The sequence below is a fragment of the Nyctereutes procyonoides genome, unplaced genomic scaffold (assembly GCF_905146905.1).
Source record: "Nyctereutes procyonoides isolate TBG_1078 unplaced genomic scaffold, NYPRO_anot_genome, whole genome shotgun sequence".
NCBI lineage: Eukaryota > Metazoa > Chordata > Mammalia > Carnivora > Canidae > Nyctereutes > Nyctereutes procyonoides.
The window spans coordinates 58,060,153-58,069,887 of record NW_026575043.1 but is presented as its reverse complement, the minus strand read 5'-3'; the positions used below and the strand labels follow the sequence as shown (position 1 = coordinate 58,069,887).

The 9,735-nt window shown below is 43.3% G+C and overlaps 1 long non-coding RNA gene across 1 annotated transcript; it reads left to right on the top strand.

The window, feature by feature from the left end:
* The first annotated feature begins 428 nt into the window (after positions 1-428).
* Positions 429-3,119, top strand: LOC129508117 (uncharacterized). The gene is made up of 3 exons (XR_008664136.1): positions 429-544; positions 2,375-2,674; positions 2,989-3,119. It is a non-coding gene; the product is annotated as an uncharacterized LOC129508117 (long non-coding RNA).
* Positions 3,120-9,735: the final 6,616 nt, after the last annotated feature.

The following is a 9,735-nucleotide window of genomic DNA, read 5'->3' as shown; positions in this document are numbered from 1 at the left end:
TTTTCACTTTCAGTTTTAAAATGTCACTTTATTGAGAACAATTTTAATATATTATAATAATCAAGGGTGCCTAGGTGGCTCAATCAGTTAAGCGTACAACTCTTGATCTTGATCTTGGCTCAGATCCTGATCTCAGGGTTGTGAGTTGGAGCCCTGACTTATTATTGCCCAGCACGGCATATACATTTTATATATGCATATATATGTTAAAATAATCAGAAATGAAGACAAATTTTACTATAATACCACCTAATCAGATCAGCCATCTGGGGACTCCGTGTTAGGCCTCTGTCCATTTGATCTCAGACCCTGGCAGCCCTCTCTGCTCGCCCTCGAATCACAAGGAACTACATCTCCCAGGCTCCCTTGCACTCCACTTCCTGATATGTTGGGCCAGCTACAGAAGCTGACAGAAGGGCAGAGGAAGGAGGAAGCCAGTACATCTCTCTGCTTTGGGAAGCAAATCCACTGGTGACTACATCTTCAAGGCTCCAGCTCCTCTGAAGTTCCAGTTTCACTGGGTAGTCTTAGCTCCTGGATTCTGGTAACTCCACACTTGCTTTCATCCCTTCCAGTTCTAACTGGAACAGTCTCTTTCTGCTACTGCTAATCAGTGGGTTGTCTCACCATCTCTTGCCTGGCTCCTCATTTCTATCATCACCTGTTGTGATGTGTTCAAAATATATCTACAAACTCAGGGCGCCTGGGTGGTTCAGTCAGCTAAGTGTCAGGCTCTTGGTTTCCGCTCAGGTCATGATCTTGGGGTCATGGGATCGAGTCCCATATTGGGCTCAGTCCTCAGTGCAGCGTCTGCTTGAGATTCTCTCTCACCCCGTCCCTCTCTGTCTCTCCCTCTGCTCGTGCTCACTCTCTTTCTGTCTCTCTCTCTCAAATAAATAAATAAAATCTTTTAAAATAAAATCTCAGGGATGCCTGGATGGCTCAGTGGTTGAGCATCTGTCTTTGGCTCAGGGAGTGATCCCAGGATCTGGGATTGAGTCCCACATTGGGATCCCTGCATGGAGCCTGCTTCTCCCTCTGCCTATGTCTCTGCCTCTCTATATATACCTCTCATGAATAAATAAATAAATAAATCTTTTTAAAAAATTTAAGATAAAAAATAAAAAAACCTCAAATTTAATACATTGTATATATACAATTTATTATTTATAAATTAATAATTGTATACACACACGCAATTTTTTACCTGTTCCCTTCAAAAGGTGGAGCCTAATTCCCCTCTCCTGGTTTGGGAGGGAGAACTAACTTAGTGACTCACTTCTGTCTAAGAGAATGTGGCAGATGTGACAGATGTGTGGCTTCTGAAGCTAGGTCATGAAAGGTATTGTAGCTTCTGCCTTGTCTTGACTCACTTCCTCTGGGGAAGATAGCTATCATTTCATAAGGACACTCTAGCTGCTCTGGGAGAGATCTACATGGAGGAAAACTAGTGCCTCCCACCAACAGCTACCAAGTGCACCATCTTGGAAGTGACTTCTCCAGCCCCAGTTAAGCCTTCAGATGACAGCAGCCCTTGCCAATATCTTGACTACAACTTTACAACAGACCCTGTATCAGAACTGGTTGGCCAAGTTGCTCCCAAATTCCAGATCTACAGAAACTATGAGAGATAATGATGACTATTGTTTTAAGCCACTAAGTTTTGGGGTAACTTATTACACAGCAATAGATAACTAATGCATGTGTTTAACCAATTTCCAACATTAAAACCTTTTTGTTGGAGGAGCACCTGGATGGCTTAATAGGTAGAGCATGCAACTCTTTGACCTTGGGGTTGTAAGTTCAAGCCCTACAATGGATATAGAGATTACTTAAAGATAAAATATTTTTTTAAGATTCTTTTTATTTATTCAAGAGAGACACACAGAGAGAAGGCAGAGACATGAGCAGAGAGAGAACCAGGCTCTCTGCAAGGAGCCTGATGTGGGACTTGATCCCCGGACCCTGGGATCATGACCTGAGCCAAAGGCGAACACTCAACCATTGAGCCACCCAGGTGCCTCCAATCAACAATTTTCATGTCCATAAATACAGTGATTAGTTTAGGGGTAGGTACGTGTCCCAAGCTGAGCCAGTGATATGCAACGAAAATTCATTGAATTGGGATGCCTGAGTGGCTCAGCAGTTGGGCATCTGCCTTCGGCTCATATCGTGATCCTGGGATCTGGGATCAAGTCCCGCATCAGGCTCCTGCAGGGAGCCTGTTTCTCCCTCTGCCTGTGTCTCTGCCTCTCTCTCTCTCTCTCTGTCTCATAAATAAATAAATAAATAAATAAATAAATAAATAAATAAATAAATAAATAAACTTTTTTTTTTAAAGAAAATACATTGAATTATCTATTATTATTGGCAGATGTAACCCTACATGTCCTGGAGACCACCTTTGCCACCATGTGTGGATAGCCTGCATGAAAGCGATGTCAACATTATGCAAACCCAAAGCTGAGGGCCAGAGAACAAAAGAAGTCAGATGATATGGCTATCACTAAGGCCCTGGATCCAGCTGTGCCTGATCCACATTCTGGATTTCTCATTTGTATAACTTTTTGTGTAAGCCAGTTTGAGTTGTGAAAGACTTTGACAAACTCCAGAAATCCAAAGCAAGAGGCATTACAACTACAGACTTCCTCATGTCTGTTTGGAGATGCTCATGGTAAGCAGGCTCAATGCTACAAATGCTTTAAAATAATTTAAGTCAATTAATTGGCAGCATGATTTAGACATTTTGAACAGTACCTAAGGAAAGATTGTGTTTTCAAAAACTAGGTTATGGTCTAGAAATATAATTTTTTTTCTCTCTCTCTTTTTTAAGATTTTAAAGTAATCTCTATACCCAACATGAGGTTTGAACTTACAACCTTGAGATCAAGAGTCACATGGCCTATGGACTGAGCTAGCCAGGTCTCTAGAAATAGAATTCTTATCCCTGTCACTCATTAAGAGGCTCATACTCAATTCCTTTTCCAGGAGTGTCTTTGATTCCTCACCCGTAAAATGGAGTACTTACTGTCTCCTCAGGACGGCTGCTTACTGTCTGCTTCACAGACTGAGTGAGTTGCTCTTATTCTGGGTTTCAATAAAATTCTTGTGTAGTTCTATCATGGTCTTTAATTGTGTTATTTGTTACTATTTGGATATAATTTATTTGCCATACAATTTACCCTTTTGAACTATACAATTCAATGGTTTTTGTTATATTCACAGAGTTGTGCAACCATCACCACAATTGATTTTTTTTTTCATTCTTAAAGATTAATAGTCTATGCAGCTGAAAAGCCTAAAAGTAGCAAAAAATCAGGCACAGATTGATCCCGTTGCTCAAGTTCCATCACTGGGATGCAGTTTGCTCTCTCATGTCTAAGCCCTGCTTTCCTTCTGTTGCCTTCTTACTCAGGCTGGCTCTCCCCAGACAACCTCAGTATGGCCCAGGGTTCCTGGGGAGAAGGGCAGGAGTGGTCCCCCTGAAGAAGACCAGAAAAATGGGATGGATTCTGGAGGGAGAACCCACACTCTAGTCACTGGACTGTGAGCTCCCTGAGGGCAGGGACTTCTGCCCGAATTTCTCTTTGCATTCCCAGAGTGCCTCCTGGCCCACAGCAAGTTCTTAATGGCGGTGAGCCTCCTGCCTGGAGAAAGCTCTTTTCCACCCCACCCTCTTCTGGGGCCTGGTTCATCTCTCAGAAACAAGGAGTTCTGTGAAGAGACATAGGTTCCTACAAAGTGATCCTAGCTTTCAGAGGGAGGTACTGTTTTTACAAGAGACAACAAGAAGGCGGAAACTACTCAAAAATCCCTGGATTGGGACACCTGGGTGTCTGTGGTTGAGCACCTGCCTTCAGCTCAAGTTGTGATCCTGGGGTCCTAGGATCGAGTCCCACATTGGGCTCCCCGCAGGGAGTCTGCATCTCCCTCTGCCTGTGTCTCTCATGAATAAATAAGTAAAATCTTTAAAACAACACCAAAAAAAGTCCCTGGATTGATGAAGTGATATACAACAAGTGGTCCATCCATACAGTGGACTATGATTCAGCCATAAAAATGGAAGGAAGCCCTGACCTATGCTACAATGGACCTTGGAGACATGAGGCTCAGTGAAAGAAGCTGGTCATAAAAGACCAGATACTACATGATTCCGTTTACGTGATATATCCAGAATACTTAAGTCCATGGAGACCAAGAGCAGATTAATGATTACTTTGGGCCATGTGTCAGAATAGGGAGGAAATGGGGAGTCATAGCTAATGGGGTTTCTGTTTGGGGCAATGAAAATGTTCCAGAACTAGACAGTAGTGATGGTTGTATGTATCTGTGAATATACCAAAAATCTTTGAATTGTATCCTTTAAATGTGCGGATTTTCATGACATGTGAACTGTCTCAATCAAGCTGTTCAAAACAAACACGCACATGGAGAAGTTTTCATCCTCCAAGGTACAGTCCAGAAGCAGCCTGGCCAGCAGGGTAAGATGGCAGAGCAAGATGGCAGAAAGGACAGCCAGAAACCATGAATTCCAAATAGGATCATGCTCCAAAGCTAGTTTCTCCCTGGACCATATTTCTGCCAGGAGTATCAAATCACTTTCATGACTTCGAGAGAGAGGAGACATCCAGGAGCTGGCCTGGCCCTGACTGCTGGCCTCTGTGTTCTTGTGTTGAAATAACAGTTTCACAGAACACCAACATCAGACAAGGCCACCTTGTGACATGATGAAATGAGACAAATATGAGCATGGTACAGGCCATGAAATACCCAACATCTCCCTCTCTTGGCTAATATGAGTAACAGCCAATTTACCAAATACAGTCTCAGCCTGGCTCTAGTCTGTCCTCCATCTAGATGAGATTTCAGAGCTCCAGTCCTAGAATGATCCCTGCTTCCTGACAGCACGCGCTCTAGAGCAAAATTCCTAGGTCCTTAAATTCTCCCCAGAATCAGCCAACCGAAGTCCAAATCCTACAAACCATTCTTTCTAACACCCCAACGTTCTCTTACTGTGATGCCCCACGATTCCCCATGGTATGCATTCTCCCACACTTCAATGAGCATTAAATCCAACTGGCTTAGCTACTAGTGTGTTCCTCGTGGTCTTTGGCTGGAAGACACTGACAGCTTGTAAACATCTGCTTTTTATGGTTTGTTTTTTGTTTTTTACAGCAAAGATAGCTCAAAGAGAACACAGAGGTCAATCACATGCTCTATGACTATAGACAGACCTGGCCTGAATCTCAGCTCAGCCACTTAACCGTGTGACCTGTGGCAAGTTAATTCATCTCTCCGGGCTTCAGTTTCGTCTCCTACTTGCTTCTTTATGTCATGCTTCTGCTCAAAAACCCTACAGTGGCTCCCAGAATCATTCAGAATCAAGACCATAGAAACTATCTTTCTCTGGGGGCCCCCACCCTCCACTCTGTCTATTGTGGCCCCTGCCCTTGCAGAGCCAATCAAGCCCATAGACCCTCTTGCTGGTCCTCCACCTCACCAGGCACACTCCTGATTCAGAGGCTCTGCACTTCCTGTTCCCCCTGCCTAGAACCACCTCCCTCAAGTTTTATTTTCCTTTTTTTTTTTAAGATTTTATTTATTTATTTATTTGACAGAGAGAGGGCATGGGGGCAAGCGGGGGGAAGTGGCAGGTGGGGGAGAAGGAGAAGCAGACTCCCCACTGAGCAGGGAGCCTGATCTGGGACTCAATCCCAGGACCCTGGGATCATGACCTGAGCTAAAGGCAGATGGTTCACCGACTGAGCCATCCAGGGCCCTCCCCAAGTTTTCTCTTGGCTTCCTCCCTCACTCTAGCCAGGTCTCTGCTCCAATGTCACCTCCTGAAGAAAAAGCCCCCCAATTCCATCACCCTCAAAGCCAGTGGTTCTTTTGTGTGTGTGTGTGTGTGTGTGTGTGTATTTTTTTAAATGTAGGTTTGATTTGCCAGCATATAGTATAACACCCAGTGCTCATCCTGCCAAGTGCCCCCCTCAGTGTCCATCACCCAGTCACCCCATCCCCCCCCCCACCTCCTGTTCCACTATCCCCTGTTCGTTTCCCAGAGTTAGGAGTCTCTCACGTCCTGTCATCCTCTCTGATATTTCTCACGCATTTTCTCTCCTTTCCCCTTTAATCCCTTTCACTATTTCTTATATTCTCCAAATGAATGAGACCATATAATGATTGTCCTTCTCCGATTGACTTACTTCACTCAGCATAATACCCTCCAGTTCCATCCACATCGAAGCAAATGGTGGGTATTCACCCTTTCTGATGGCTGAGTAATATTTCATGTGTATATAGACCACATCCTCTTCATCTAGTCATCTGTCAAAGGACACCGAGGCTTCTTCCACAATTTGGCTATTGTGGACATTGCTGCTATAAACATTGGGGTGCAGGTGTCCTGCCATTTCAATGCATCTGTATCTTTGGGTTAAATCGCCAGCAGTGCAATTGCTGGGTTGTAGGGCAGGTCTATTTTTAACTCTTTGAGGAACCTCCACACAGTTTCCCAGAGTGGCTGCACCAGTTCACATTCCCACCAACAGTGCAAGAGGGTTCCCTTTCTCCACATCCTCTCCAACATTTGTTGTTTCCTGTCTTGTTAATTTTCCCCATTCTCACTGGTGTGAGGTGGGATCTCATTGTGGTTTTGATTTGCATTTCCCTGATGGCCAGTGAGGCGGAGCATGTTCTCATGTTTAAGCCAATGGTTCTTAACTGGGGTGAGCAGCAGAATCACCCAGGGACATTGGTAAGAGTACAAAGTCCCAGCCTGTTCTACTTCATCCCTGCTGGTAGGAATATAAAATAGCACAACGATCTGGGAGAATGGTTAAGCGTTTCTTGAAAAGTTAAACATACATTTAACATGTAACCCAGAGATTATTTCACTTCTATTGCACTATTGCACCATGTGCACACGCATGTGTCCAGAAAGACTTCCATGTGAAGATTCATAATATTTGAATGAAGCAAAAACTGGAGATGACCCAAATGTCCAACAGTAGGTAAATAGACCAACAAATGTAGTATGACTGTAGAGTGGAATATTAGCAACAAAAAGAATGAGCTAGTTTTGTTTTTATTTTAAAGATTTTATTTTTTATTCATGAGAGACACACAAAGAAAGAGAGAGAGAGAGGCAGAGACGCAGGCAGAGGGAGAAGCAGGCTCCCTGTAGGGAGCCTGACGTGGGACTCGATTCCAGGTCTCCAGGATCATGCCCTGGGCCGAAGGCAGGCGCTCAACCACTGAGCCACCCAACTGTCCCAAGAATGAGCTAGTTATACATACCACCGTTTGAATGAATCTGAAAACCCTTATGCTGAGGAAAGAAGCTGGACCCAAAAAAAGGTGCATTCAGCTTACCTCCTGTGATGTATGATTTTGAGTAAAGAATATGGACATTTCTGTTGAGTATAAACCTAGAAGTGGAACTGGTAGGTCACAGAGTAGGCATATGTTCAGGTTTAGTAGAGTCTGCCTCTTTTCCAGCAGACTCATTTCCACAAATACTACTAACAGCATTGTCTGAGGGGTTGACCTTAGCAAATCTGAAAACTGGAACAGGTCTAGTGTCCTTGAAATGTGGAGAATAAAGGTGCTCCTGGGAAGTTCAGTCAGTGAAGCATGTGACTTCAGCTCAGGTCGTGATCTCAGGGTGGAGCCCCATGTTGGGCTCCCTACTCAGAGTCTCTTTGCCCCATTGCCCCTGCCCTCCCCCTTCCCCCTGCCCTCTCCTTGCCCTCCCCCTCCCCTGCTCATGCTCTCTCTCTGTCTCTCAAATGAATAAATAGAATCTTTTTTTAAAAACGTGGAGAATAAAGAAGGGCTAAATAACCCCTGCCCCAGCCCCCAAAGAACAATGGAAATCATGCAAAAAATTTAAGTAAGAAAGTGGCATGGGCAAAATTGCATTTTAGAAAGATTCATGACTGTAGGGTGGAACTGCAGGCATACACCACCAGCCGTGGGGTTTTGCTGTCTGCATGGTAGTTGTGGCCTCCAGCCTTCTTCCTCATGCCTGACTTAAGAGGCAAGAATGGACCGTGCTGAGCAGATGAGGATGTAACATGTTTTGGCCACTCACCTCTTGTAAAGTTGAAAAAAACAAAAATTGTGTCCATATGCACAGCAACGTTGTTTTAAAGAAACCAGAGAATCCTGCCAATGTCTATCAAAGGAGATATGACCAGGTTAAGTTATAGTACATCCATAAACCAAAAAATTATACAATCATTTTTTAAATGAAGCAAATATTATCTACAAAAAAGACTGAAGAATGGCTAAAATCAAAGAAATAGGTGTTGGTGAGAATATGGAGAAAAAGGAACCCTCATGCACTGTTGGTGGGAATGCAAACTGGTGCAGCCACTGTGGAAGACAGTATGGAATGTCCTCAAAAAATTAAAAATACCACTGCCCTATGATCTAGTAATCAATTGCACTACTGGGTATTTACCCAAAGAATACAAGAACACTAATTCAAAAAGATATGTGCACCCCTATATTTATTGCAGCATTATTTACAATAGCCAAGATACAGAAGCAACCCAAGTGTCCATCAATTGATGAATGAATAAAGAAGATGTAGTATACATGTGCAACAGAATATTGTTCAGTCATAAAGAAGAATGAAATCTTACCATTTGCTACAATATGGATAGATCTACAGGGTGTAACGCAAAGTGAAATAAGTCAGAGAAAGACAAATACCATATGATTTCATTAATATGTAGAATTTAAGTAACAAAACAAGTGAACAAAGGGGAAAAAAGACAAACCAAAAACCAGACTCAACTATGGAGACCAAACTAATGACTCCAGGGTGGGGAGGAGGATAGGTGATGGGGATTAAGAATGCATTTATCGGGATCCCTGGGTGGCGCAGGGGTTTGGCGCCTGCCTTTGGCCCGGGGCGCGATCCTGGAGACCGGGGATCGAATCCCACATCGGGCTCCCGGTGCATGGAGCCTGTTTCTCCCTCTGCCTGTGTCTCTGCCTCTCTCTCTCTCTGTGACTATCATAAAAAAAAAAGAATGCATTTATCATGATGAGCATGTATAAAATGTATGTATAAAAATGTTGAATCACTCTATTGTACACCTGAAACTAACATATGTTAACTATGCTGCAATTAAAATTAAAACAAAACAAAAACGAGAACTTATGCTACTAAAATGTGTATGTCAGGAGTTAAAGCCTATTAGGATTCAGATTTATTTGTTAAGAAGGAGGAGGAGGAGGAGGAGGAGGAGGAGGAGGAGGAGGAGGAGGAGGAGAAAAAGAAGGAGAAGAAAGGGCACCTGGGTGGTTCAATTGGTAGAGTGTCCAACTCCTGATCTCAGGGTTGTGAGTTCAAGCCCTGTGTTGGGTGTGGAGTCTACTTAAAAAGAAAAGATTAAAGTTGGTCTATATATGCTGAGCTGGAAAAATGATTATAGGGTATTATAAAACAAATTGCATATTAATGTGTATGTCATGCTTCCATTTAAAAAGTAAATGCATGTTTAGAAAAATATAATGTGCATATTCTCAGGGGGAAAAAGTCAAGAAGAGCATGGAGCAAAGTATCAACAGTAGTTACTTAGGAGTGGAAATGGAATGGAGGGAGTTCCACTAAATACATAATTTTGTCACTGGTAGAATCATGGGTATGATAGACCCAGATCTGTTATACTTGCCTTGCTTTCCAGCATGAACAGCATCAGCCACTTGTCACACTGT